The sequence below is a fragment of the Hemitrygon akajei genome, chromosome 3 (assembly GCF_048418815.1).
Source record: "Hemitrygon akajei chromosome 3, sHemAka1.3, whole genome shotgun sequence".
Lineage (NCBI taxonomy): Eukaryota > Metazoa > Chordata > Chondrichthyes > Myliobatiformes > Dasyatidae > Hemitrygon > Hemitrygon akajei.
Window position 1 is genome coordinate 178536552 of NC_133126.1, and position 13990 is coordinate 178550541.

Genomic DNA, 13990 nt, shown 5'->3' on the forward strand with positions numbered 1-13990 from the left:
GTCACTGGGAGGCTTGTGACTATTAGCCAGATGTATTATGTACCAAGTAACATAACCTGGCTTATGTACTCCACCTCTCCCTCAGTTTTTAGTTCATGGAATAAATTTTTGCTTTGAATTGCCAAGTGGCAAGCTTACTAAAGACAAACAGGGTGTGAGCTGAGCCAGATACAAATTACATGGAATGAAGATGGTTGCCAGGTGCCGCCCCCGACTCCAGCTGAGGGGGTGGATAACCAAACTGATGCTCAAAGGGAGACATACCCACAGAAGAGTGGCACAGAGTGTCATGAGCCAACTCTGCCTGGAGCAGATGATCTCTCCAAGTGGATGTGTTATCTGACAAAAGGCACCTCAGGGATTTCTCCAGATCTCGGTTGGTGTCTCTGCCTACCCGTTGGACTGGGTGGTGAAATCCCAATGAGAGGCTGACTGTAGCTCCAATGAGCTGAAGGAAAGCCTTCCAGAACCAGGAGGTAAGCTGAGGGCCTCGGTCAGAAACAACGGGGAAAGTCATGCACTTTAAGCACATGTTGTAGCGTGAGGTTGGCTATCTCCTGAGCAGAAAGGAGCTTGGGTAGGGGCACAAGGCCTTGAATTACCAATCCACCACCACCATAATCGCGGTGTTACCTCATGATGGCGGCAGACTGGTAATGAACTCCATGGGGAAATGGGACCAGGGATGGGAAGGAATGGGCAGCCCCTGTGGAAGTGATTTGGGTTCTTCGTTCTGGGCGCAGATGTGACATATGACTTCCCCATATGATTTAACATTTCCATCCATGCTTGGTCTCCAGAACTGCCTCTCAATGAGCTCTGCCATTCGAGCAGACCCTGGATGCCCTGTGATGTGTGCAGCCACTGTAACACATCTGAATGGACAGAGTAGGGATGAAGAGGCTGTTCCCAGGGTCTGCCTCCTGCTGTTGTGCTCTCCTGATGACGATCTCAACCTCCCATTGGATTGGTGTCACCAGCCTGGACCTTGGGAGAATGGGCTCTGGGGTGGTGACCAGATCTGATTGTTCAAGCTGCCTGGGAAGGGCATTTGGCTCCTGATTTGTTGAACCTGGATGGTAAGGTCAAAATGGTTAGAAAGAAGAAAGGTTACCTAGCCTGATGCAAATTTAACTGCTTCTCCTCTTGAAAATATGCCAGGCTCTTGTAGTTAGTCCAGACCATAAATTGATTTTTTGCCTTCTCCAGCCAATGTCTTCACTCCTCCAGGACTAATTTGACCACCAAAGGCTCTATTCCCTCTATTAGGGGTTCCCAAACAGGGGTCCATGGGCCCCTTGTTTAATGATATTGGTCCATGGCATGAAAAAGGCTGGGAACCCTTGCCCTATATTGTAATTCCCCTCCATAGGAGAGAGGCATTGGGAGAAGAAAGCTCCAGGATGGAGATTCTGGCCAGACAGGGGCCATTGTGAAAGAACAGCCCCAACCCCAACATCTGAAGCATCTACTTCAACGATGAATGGCAGCTCTGGATCAGACAGAACAAGGACCTAAGCTGCTGTGAAGCTTCCCTCAACTTCCTGGAAAGTTACCTCTGCCTCCGGGGTCCATAGAAATGGGCCAGAGGTTCTCTTAGTCAGAGCAATCAGGGGTGCTGTGATGGAGCTGAAGTTGAGATGAACCTCTGGTTAAAATTAGTGAACCCCAGAAGCTGGAGTTGTTTGCTTGTGGTGGGTCGCGAGCAATCACTGATGGCCTGGGTCTTGCTAGGGTCCATCTGCAGATTCCCCTTACTGACAGTAAACTTGAGGAAGGAGATTGTGGAGACGTGGAACTCACTCTTCTCCAGTTGACAAATAGTTGGTTCTGGAGTCAACACTGAAGGACTAGTCAGGCATGTTGGACAAGTTTGTGGTAGGTATTGAAGAAGTGAGTATATCCAGGTACAAGAAGACAAAATAATTCTGCATTTCGTTGAGAACGACACCAATAAGAGCCTGGAAGACTGCAGGGGCACTGACTAAATCAAAGGGAATCACAAGATATTTGTAGTGGGCATTGGCGTTGTTAAAAACAGTCTTCCATTCATCACCCTCCCGAAAGCAGAGCAGGTTGTATGCACTTTGGAGCTCACTTTAGCAAAGATGGTTCCCCTTAGACCAACTCAAAAGCTGTGGTCATCGGAGGCAAGGGCTGCCAATTCTTCACTGTGATCTTACTGAGGCCTTGATAATCTATATATGGTCAAAGTCCACCATTTTTTTTGCCATGAAGCTAAAGTTTGCACCATCAGGAGATGTGGAGGGGCAGATGAAACTGGAAATCAGGGCATCAGAGATGTACTCCTCAAGGGCCACCCTTTCTGGAGCTGACAGGGAGTAGAATCTTCCACTAGGCAGACTGGTTCCAGGCAGCAACTCCATTGCTCAGTCATAGGTTCAATGAGGAGGGAGTGTTGTGGCCCTTTTCTGACTAAAAACCTCAAGCAGCTCTGCATACTTAAGACAGCTGGGGGAGGCAGGGGCAGCCTAATGGGGACAAGTAGGCAGAGAGCCCTGCTGTGAGAAGACCATCTGAGGACTAGTTAATTTATGGGTTGTGGAAGAGCAACCAAGAGTGCCTTAAGATCACGGGAACTCAGGGGAATGAGTACGTTAAAACTGGATGGTCGTGGTATGCTGTTCTATATGTAGACAGATGGGAGCAGTGAGGTGGCAGATCCTCCCTGGAGACTTCTTCGTCCAGGGCCATGACCAGTTGGTCAGAACAGGCCTGAGATACCTTGCTAAACCCAGGTCAATGAAATTGTCTGCTGCGCCTGAATCTACAAAGGCTCTGAGGGTCTGTTTCTCTTTGTCCCAGGAGACAGCACGGCCTCAGATGTAGCAGGCCGGTGAGGTACGGTGGAACCTATCGAAGACCTCCCTTCTCTGCAGAGATCTGGATGTTTTCCCAGCAACAGGCGGAATGGAAATGGCCTGGATCTCCACAACAGAGGAAGCACCTTCCCTTCATCTGTCAGTCCTGCTCAGCTGGAGAAAGTTGGGATCTGCCCAGCTGCATCATCTCCACTGGAGGAAGCTGAAGAGAGCTGGGGGGTGGGGGGAAGGGTGGTGGTGTGGTGTGTACATGACTGCACCCAGGATGATGAAGCTGGAGTTGGTTGGAGACTGGAAGCCCTAGAGGACACACTGCAGTGATCTGTTCTCATTTCCTGGAGACGATTGTCAACTTGGATGGAGGTATCAGTGAGGGTCTCGAGATCCTCAACTGGGTCCCTGGCTGGCAATGCATCTTTAATTTCACCTGATAACACACGGTGGGGGCTTCAGTGTTTGAACCACTCTCTACTGCCAGAGTGTGGAACTCCATGATGTAGTCAGCCATGTTCTGAGGACCCTGACAAAGTTGGAGGAGTTTGTTGGCCACTTTTTGTCCACTGACTGGGTGGTTAAACACCCTCCCTGGTGAAGTGTCTTAAGTCTGAACAACTTGGAAAGTTCCTCTCCCAGAGCACCGTAGCCCAGTCAAAAGCCTGGTGTGAGAGGAGAGAGATGATATCGGCCACTTTTCGGCATTCAGAGGGGAACTGGGTGGGCTGCAGCTCGAAAGCCAGAGAACATTGAATAAGAAAACTTCTACAGGTCCCTGGGCTGACATCAAATTGCTCAGGCACCAGCGGGTTTGGAGACTCAGGACTTGGGCTGGCCTCAGAGGTTTGCTGGCAGGGTAAACGTAGGCAGGGCCATCAAGATCTGCTGAAGAACACGTTTGTGTCCACTCACCATGACCTCCTGGGTGGCCAGAGATGCTCCATGTTTTGACTCAGTCTTGCTGTAACAAAGGTGGTTGCCAGGTTAGGTTGGACCAGGGTTGTTATGGCAAAGTTCTGTATCTTTAAATTGGTGACTACTAGGACCAGGCCGACGTAAGTGTAGAGGATACCAGAGACAAGAATGGAGTTGAGCAAAGAATCTTTACTCGTGGATTGGTTTGTAGAGGCCACAGGCCAGGTCTCAAAATCACTATGCACAGGGTAGGTAAACTCAAGACTGAGCAAAAAAAAAACAAAACAGAGAGAACTTAAATAGAGAAAAAAAGCAAGGCACTGGAACACTGATAACTAAAACAAGACACGGGTGAAAATCACAATTAAGAGAGAATCTGCAAATGCTGAAAATCCAAGCAACACACACACACACACACACACACACAAACACACACACACACACACACACACACACACACACACACACACACACACACACACACACACACACACACACACACACACACACACACACACACACACACACAATGCTGGAGAAACTCAGCAGGCCAGGCAGCATCTATGGAGATGAGTACAGTCGACATTTCGGCCCAAAACCCTGCGGCGGGACTGCTGTTTCCTTGGGTTACTACTCTGTGAAGAATCTTCCAGGGATGCCTACCCTGAAGAAGTTTAAATCTTCCTTCCTTCCAAAGGATCTCAGCCCAAAATATCCACTCTTTTCTTTTCCGTAGATGCTGCCTGGAGTTTATCCAGCATTTTGTGTGTGTTGCACAGGTGAAAATAAGCAACTATTAATCAGGAGAGGAGGAATGTTGAAGCCTGGAGAACTCCAGCACCCCTGGTGATCAGATGGCAGACTGACGTCATATGGAGTTCTAATCAAGCCAGGCTGTACAATCCACCAGAGGCCCTCAAATGGGCCCATACTGTTTCCTGCACTTGCCTCTCACCCGTCTCCTTCCCACCTCTTCCACATACACCTCCTTGGCACTGACAAACAGTTCTTCATCATCTCCCCACTTCAGCATTTCAACATGGGCAACACTGAAGCACAGTGTCAGATACCCAGGTTTGCAATGACCTCTGGTGCTGGCTGTGTGGAGGTTACATGTCCTTCCTTCTGACTGCATGGGTTTCCTCCAAAGGACGTGCCGGTTGGTAGGTTATCTGTCCAATCTGGAGCGTAGGTGAGCCGTGGAATCTGAGGGGCAGTTAATGGGAATATGGCAAAAAGAACAAAAGGGAGAAATGTTAAGTTTAGCGTTGATGTTCGGCATAGACTCAGTGGGCTGAATGGCCTCATTCTTTATGTCTCTCTGATAAAATTGGGATCATTCACTCAATAATACTCTAGCTTACTCTTCCACCTCAACCAATGGCCACTCACTTTCCTAATGCCCCACTCTTTGCTGTAGAAAGGGGCTGAGAAGTGACCGTTTTTTCCCTTTTCCCTTTCTACCTCTCAGGTGGCCAAGCATTCTTTCCAAGCGAAGCAGCAAATCACTTGTATTCCTTTCAAATCAGGACACTCTAGTTGCTGCTCATGGTATTATGCCAGCGACACTGGGGAAGCAAGTGCAGGCCTGACACTGCTTTGCCATGCATTTCCATCCAGTCTGCAATGGTGACCCTAAGCTTCCAGTCACTTGACACCTTAATCCCCTATTTCACTTTGACTCTGACTTCACCAAAGTGTAGTGATTAGTGCGACACTTTACAGACCAGTGACCTGAGTTCAACTCCTGCTGCTGTCTGTGAGGAGTTTGTGCGTTCTCCCCATGACGGCGAGAGTTTCCTCTGGGTGCTCCGGTTTCCTGCCACATTCTGAAGATGAATGGGTTGGTAGGTTATTTGGTCACTAAGGTGCAATTGGACAGCATGGGTTCGTTGTGCTGGAAGGACCTGCTGTTGTGTTATCTCTCTAAATAATTGAAATAAATGAATACAGTCTTCCAATAAAGCCTATTGTGAGCTTAAGGAACAGGCCCTCATCTTCCCTCCAAGAACCCTACAGCCTTCCAGATTCACAATGAGTCCACGGTTTCCAATAAACAATAATTCTAGCATTCGTAATTGCTTTGCTCATTGTTTATAATTTCAGATTATTATTTTCTTATCCACTCTTTAACTCTCCTTCGTGTTATTCACTGATGCCTTCCCCACTGCTCTTCACTCCTTACACATTAATCTCTTGCTCTCCAACAAATCACGGATCTTTTCTTACTAATCAAAGTTCAAAGTAAATTTCAAAATTCAACATTCGAGATTCAAGATTGGTTATTGTTATTTCCAGTACACAAGTAGAAAATAGCTGTTCTCTGGATCTGTTGCAGCACAAAAATCACAATTAAGATAAAGAAAACAATATATAAAATAGTAAATATAATTACTTAAGATAACTTATATACATACACTTGACTGCTAGGCACTGGATTATCTGTGCATAAGGTGACTGAAAAGAAATGATAAAGTGGTGGTGGTGGGGTAGTTATTCTTACTGCTTGGGCAAAGTAGCTGTTTTTGAGTCTGGTGATCCTGGTGTGGATCTACACGGCCTCCTCACCGATGGTGGTGGGACAACAGTCTATGATCAGGGTAGATGGGATTCTTCATGATATTGCTGTCCTTTTCCCAGTGCCTTTCTGTATAGACTGTGTGTATGTCCTTGATAGCAGGCAGGCTCGTACTGGTAGTGCGTTACACAGTTTTGACTGCCCATTGTAGAACCTTTATTATTAAAAGACACATATTTATATTTAATTTATTATCAATGTACCTATATGTCACTATATACTACCTAGAAATTAATTTCCTTCTAGGCATTCACAGTAAAATAAAGAAATACAATAGAATCGATGAGAAACTACACTCATAAGACTGACAAACAACCAATGTGCAAAAGCAGATAATCTGTGCAAATATAGTAATAAGTAAATGCATACAGTAAATAAATAAAGCAAACAATACTGAGATTATGAGTTGTAACATCAATGAAAGTGAGTCCATAGGTCGTGGAATCACTGTAGAGTTGCGGTGAATGAAGTTATCCACAGTTCTTTCAGCAGCCTGATGGTTGTAGGGTAATAATTGTTCCTGAAGCTGGTGGTGTGGGATCCAAGACAACTCGGTGTGTTACGAATGTGCCACAGCTCTGAGGGGCCGAAGGGTGTGGGGTAGCCCCCCTCCTTTGTGAGAATCGCAAGATCACTATTAAGTCAGTTCAGGGGACACAGGAAATGAGAGAAAGACATGCAGAATCCACAAAAGGTTTGGAATGTGTCCTGGCCTCCGAAAGGCGGACCCATTGATACCGGCTATTGTCTCTTGGAGACGGACTTGTGTATTGCATCCTGCACGATGCATCGAAGCCCCCCCCCCCAGGCAATGAACCGAGGGGGAGGTTGGTGGAGGGATTGCATCATCCCAACCTGATCGACATCTGCGACCCTGTGAGTCAGGATAAAAAGAGGGTCTGGGGGAACAGCACCAGAAGAAACGCTAGCGATCCCGTAATAGCAAAAACCAGTGGAAGGCCACGTGCGCCTGTTTCCATTTGCCCCGGAATCGGTGGCCTTTACCACGGAAGAAAGGTTTTTAGCTAACAACAGGGAAATCAACTCCCAACGACTCTGGAAGGATTGACATCATAAAAGGAATGGGCAAGTTTTAACCCGTCTTTCTCTCCAACCAAAGGCTGCAGCCTACAGCTTGACTGAACTAAAGTGACTTTTATATTTCCATCGGACAATACATTATCCCCTAGACAACGATAGAGCTATTTCTTATTGATTATTATTATACCCGCGTTTTTAGATTTAGTATTGATGACGTATATTATCTGTGTGTTTGCATTGATATTATTTTTGTGTATTTCTATCAATAAATACTGTTAAAAATAGTACCATCAGACTTCAACGGACCTCTCTATCTTTGCTGGTAAGTGACCCAGTTACGGGGTACGTAACAGGTGACATCAGTGAGGAGAGAGCGAGATCAGAGAGGGTGGTTCTCTCGTAACCAACCACCTTTCATCTACATCTTAAAACTTGTTACATTTCTAACTTCCTTACAGATGTTGCCTGATATACTGAGATACTGTACCTAATAAAAGTTAGGTAAATACATTTAGCTACAAATCATACTGGAAGTTGATAGCAATGGCTTTAAATCAACCAGGTGTAATGGCACCAAGATATCATTTGGATAGGGTGCAAATCAAAAAGGAGAAAATCTGTAAACTCAAGAGATTTGCAGAGGCCGGAGATCCAAAGCAACACACATGAAATGCTGGAGGAACTCAGCAGGTTAAGCAGCATCTACGGAAATGAATAAACGGTTGATGTTTCAGGTTGGGACCTTCATCAGGAAGTAAAAGTCTGTGTCACTTTTCATTACCATTGTTTTACAGGATGTGCATTTCTCTGTAAACCCACTTTTATATCCTATATGTTAATCTCATTCATTAGAATAGTTTGCTACCATTTCTCAGAGGGAAATTACGTTTCTTCAGTCAGTCTGGATCTGGAGTTCTGTTTCTATGCTCAGTCTGAATCTGGAGTTAAATTCCTGCACTCAGTCTGGATTTGGAGCCATAAAACAATAAGACATAGGAGCAGAATTAGGTCATCTGACCCATCAAATCTTCTCCGCCATTCCATCATGGCTGATCTTTTTTTTCTCTCCTCTTCAACCCCAGTTCCCAGACTTCTCTCTGCAACCTTTGATGCCATGCCCAATCACGAACCTATCAATCTCTGCCTTAAATATACCCAACGACTTGGCCTCCACAGCTGCAAGTGGCAACAAATTCTACAATTTCACAACCCTTTGGCTAAAGAAATTTCTCTGCCTCTCTGCTTTGAAAGAGTGCCCCTTTATCCTGAGGCTGTGGCCTCATGTCCTAGACTTCCCCCATCATGGGAAACATCCTTTCCACATCTACTCTGTCTAGGTCTACCAACATTCAAAAGGTTTCAATGAAATCCTCCCTCATCCTTCTGAATTCTAGCGAGTACAGACCCAGAGTCATCAAACATTTCTCATATGATAACCCTTTCATTCCTGGAATCATCCTTGTGAATATCCTCTGCACCCTGTCCAATGCCGGCACATCTTTTCTAAGATAAGAGGCCCAAAACTGTTCACAATACTCAAGATGAGGCCTCACCAGTGACTTATAAAGCCTCAGCATCACATCCATGCTGTTGTATTCCAGACCTCTTGAAATGAATGCTAATATGGCATTTACCTACCTCACCACCGACTCAACATGCAAGTTAACCTTTAGGGTGTTCTGCAAAAAGACTCCTAAGTCCCTTTGCATCTCAGATTCCTGGATTTTCTCTCTGTTTAGAAAATAGTCTGCACTTTTATTTCTACTACCAAAGTGCATAACCATGCATTTTCCAACATTGTATTTCATTTGCCACTTTCTTGCCCTTTCTCCTAATCTGTCTAAGTCCTTCTGCAGCCTACCTGTTTCCTCAACACTACCTGCCCCTCCACCAATCTTCATATCATCTGCAAACTTGGCAACAACGTCATCTATTCCATCATCTAAATCATTGACATACAGCATAAAGAGAAGTGGTTCCAACACTGACCCCTGCGGAACACCACTAGTCACTGGCAGCCAACCAGAAAAGGATCCTTTTATTCCCACTTGCTGCCTCCTGCTAATCAGCCAATGCTTTAACCATGTTAGTAACTTCCCTGTAATACCATGGGCTCTAAACTTGGTAAGCAGCCTCATGTGTGGCACCTTGTCAAAGGCCTCATGAAAGTCCAAAATATACAACATCCACTGCATCCCCTTTATCTATCTTATGTGTAATCTCCTCAAAGAGGGAAACCATACTGACTTTGTACTATCTTGTCCTGTGTCACCAAATACTAGAACATAGAACATAGAAAACCTACAGCACAATACAGGCCCTTCAGCCCAAAATGCTGCACCGAACATGTACTTACTTTAGAAATTACCTGGGGTTACACATAGCCCTCTATTTTTCTAAGCTGCATGTACCTATCCAAGTGTTTCTTAAAAGACCCTATTGTATTTGCCTGCACCACTGTTGCTGGCAGCCCATTCCACGCACTCACCACTCTCTGTGTAAAAAATTTACTCCTGACATCTCCTCTGTACCTATTCCCAAGCACCTTAAAACTGTGCCCTCTTGTGTTAGCCATTTCAGCCCTGGGGAAAAGCCTCTGACTATCCACACGATCAATGCCTCTCATCATCTTATACACCTCTATCAGGTCACCTCTCATCCTCCATTGCTCCAAGGAGAAAAGGTCAAATTCACTCAACCTATTCTCATAAGGCATGCTCCCCAATCCAGGCAAAATCCTTGTAAATCTCCTCTGCACCCTTTCTATAGTTTCCACATCCTTCCTGTAGTGAGGTGACCAGAACTGAGCACAGTACTCTAAGTGGGGTCTGACCAGGGTCCTATATAGCTGTAACATTACCTCTCAGCTCTTAAACCCAATTCCACGGTTTATGAAGGCCAATACACAATATGCTTTCTTAATCATGCAGTCAACCTGCGCAGCAGCTTTGAGTGTCCTATGGACTCAGACCCCAAGATCCCTCTGATCCTCCATGCTGCCAAGAGTCTTATCATTAATACTACATTCTGCCATCATATTTGACCTACCAAAATGAACCACTTCACACTTATCTGGGTTGAACTCCATCTGCCACTTCTCAGCCCAGTTTTGCATCCTATCAATGTCCCGCTGTAACCTCTGACAGCCCTCCACACTATCCACAACACTTCCAACCTTTGTGTCATCAGAAAACTTACTAATCCAGGTCATTTATAAAAATCACAAAGAGAAGGGATCCCAAAACAGATCCCCGAGGCACACCACTGGTCACCGACCTCCATGCAGAATATGACCCATCTACAACCACTCTTTGCCTTCTGTGAGCAAGCCATTTCTGGATCCACAAAGCAAGGTCCCCTTGGATCCCATTTCTCCTTACTTTCTCAATAAACCTTGCATGGGGTACCTTATCAAATGCCTTGCTGAAATCCATACACATTACATCTACTGCCCTACTTTCATAAATGTGTTTAGTCACATCCTCAAAAAGTTCAATCAGTCTCGTAAGGCACGACCTGCCTTGACAAAGCTACGCTGACTATTCCTAATCATATTACGCTTCTCCAAATGTTCATAAATCCTGCCTCTCAGGATCTTCTCCATCAACTACCAACCACTGAAGTAAGACTCACTGGTCTATAATTTCCTGGGCTATCTCTACCCCCTTTCTTGAATAAGAAAACAACATCTGCAACCCTTCAATCCTCCGGAACCTCTCCCGTCCCCATTGATGATTCAATGATCATTGCCAGACACTTAGTAATCTCCTCCCTCGCCTCCCACAGTAGCCTGGGGTATATCTCATCTGGTCCCAGTGACTTATGCAACTTGATGCTTTCCAAAAGCTCCAGCACATCTTCTTTCTTATTGTCTATTTGTTCAAGCTTTTCAGTCTACTGTAAGTCATCCCTACAATTGCCAAGGTCCTTTTCCATAGTGAATACTGAAGCACAGTATTCATTAAGTACCCCTGCTATTTCCTCCAGCCAAGGCCTTCTCATGTCCCCTTCTGGCTCTCCTAATTTCTTTCTTAAGCTCCTTCCTGTTAGCCTGATAATCTTCTAGATCTCTATCATTAACTAGATTTTTTGAACCTTTCGTAAGCTTTTCTTTTCTTCTTGACTGGATTTTCAACAGCCTTTGTACACGATGGTTCCTGTACCCTACCATCCTTTCCCTGTCTCATTGGAACATACCTATGGAGAACACCACACAAATATCCCCTGAACATTTGCCACATTTCTGCCGTACATTTCCCTGAGAACATCTGCTCTCAGTCTCTGCTTCCAAGTTCCTACCGGATAGCCTCATATTTCCCCTTACTCCAATTAAACATTTTCCTAACTTGTCTGTTCCTATCCCTCTCCAATGCTCCAATCACTATCTCCAAAATGCTCTCCCACTGAGAGACGTGACACCAGATCAGGTTCATTTCCCAATACCAGATCAAGCACAGCCTCTCCTCTTTTACTCTAACACCTCATCTTTAACAATTGACTCTAACATTTTCCCAACCATTAAGGTCAGGCTAACTGGTCTATAATTTCCTTTCTGCTGCCTTCCTCCTTTCTTAAAGAGTGGAGTGACATTTGCAATTTTCCAGTCCTATGGCACCATGCCAGAGTCCAATGATTTTTGAAAGATCATTTCTAATGCCACCACAATCTCTAACGCTACCTCTTTCAGAATCCTGGGGTGCAATTCATCTGGTCTGGGTGACTTATTTACCTTTAGTCTTTCAGCTTTTTGAGCACCTTCTCTCTTGTAACAGTAACTGCACTCACTTCTCTTCCTTCACACACTACAACATCAGACATACCATCTTCCACAGTGAAGACTGATGCAAAATACTCATTTAGTTCATCTGCCATCTCCTTGTCCCCATTATTATTTCTCCTGCCTCATTTTCTAGCAGTCCTATATCCACTCCCATTTCTCTTTTATTTTTAACATACTTGAAAAGGCTTTTGTTATCCACTTTGATATTATTTGCTAGCTTGCTTTCATATTTCATCTTTTCCCCTCTAATGATTTTTTTTAGTTGCTCCCTGTAGGTTTTTAAAAACTTCCCAATCCACTATTGCTGTATGCCCTTTCTTTTGCTTTTACAATAGCTTTGATTTCCCTTGTCAGCCATGGTTGTTCTATTTCACCATTTGAGTATTTCTTCATTTTTGGAATACACATGTCCTGCACCTTCCTCATTTTTCCCAGAAACACACGCCATTGTTGCTCTGCTGACATCCCTGCCAGCAGCTCCTTCCAATTTACTTTGGCCAACTCCTCTCTCACACACTGTACTTTCCCTCACTCCACTGAAATACTGCTACATCAGACTTTACTTTCTCCCTATCAGATTTCAAGTTGAACTCAATCGGGTTCTTTTTACCTTAATCTCCCTAATCGCCTCCGGTTCATTACATAACACCCACTCCAGTATAGTTGATCCCCTAGTAGGCTCAACGACCAACTGTTCTAAAAAGCCATCTCTTAGGCATTCAACAAACTCACTCTCTTGAGATCCATTACCAACCTGATTTTCCCAATCGACCTGCATGTTAAAATCTCCCATGACCGAGTTATGTTTCTACACTCAGCCTGGATCTGGAGTTACATTTCTACGCACAGTCCCTATCTGAAATTATTCTCCTGCCGTTTCTACACTCAGTCTCGATCTGGAGTTATGTTTCTACACTCAGTCTGAATCTCAAGATTTAATTTAAGACAACATGCTTAACTTACTTGAAAAATGAAAAGGAATCAGTTATGATTATATCCAATCAAAATTTGGACTTTGCACTATTGTTGACTTTGTTTTGGGCACTACAAATACAGTGTCAGCAAACAAGAACATTTTGGCGAAATATGAGCATATGACCAAAACACTTAAAAACTAAAAAAAAACAGATCTAGTTTTTTCCTGGAACCCGACAAGTAAACTCTTCTTGGGCTCAAGCCATGTACAGGTATCAATTCTAACCAACGTTTGAATGAAAGACTCTGTCATCCCTACAGAAGAGTTTGTCATCAAAATGTTTGTTATAATCAATATCTGCACCTGGCTGGAAACCCAGGAAGAGTTTACTCAAAAACTACTTCAATTTGTGTCAACTTTGGAAAATGTCATATTTGGCATTGCTCACACATATACTTAGGCCCACGTCTCTGAATTATGAGTCAAGTACCTTTCAACGACACACTTATAATTAAAGTCAAAGAATATTTATTATCAGACTATGTACATCTCACCACATACTGCCTGGAGGTGCATTTCCTTGCAGACATCTACAAGAACATAAAGAAATACAATAGAATTTGTGGGAAATAACTATAAGCTTATAAAGACTTACAAACAACCAATGTCCAAAAGAAGTCAAGTTGTGCAAATAATAATTAAAATACGGAGAACGTGAGTTGTAGAGTCCCTGAAGTGAGACTGTAGTTTGTGGAATCAGTTCAGAGTTGAGATGAGTGAAGTTATTCACATCATTCAGGAGCCTAATTGTTGTAGGGTAATAACTATTGCCGAATCTGGTGATCTGGGACCTAAGCTCCTCTATCTCCTACCTGCTGGTAGTAGAGATGTCCTGGATGTGGGGGTCCTTGATGATGGATGTT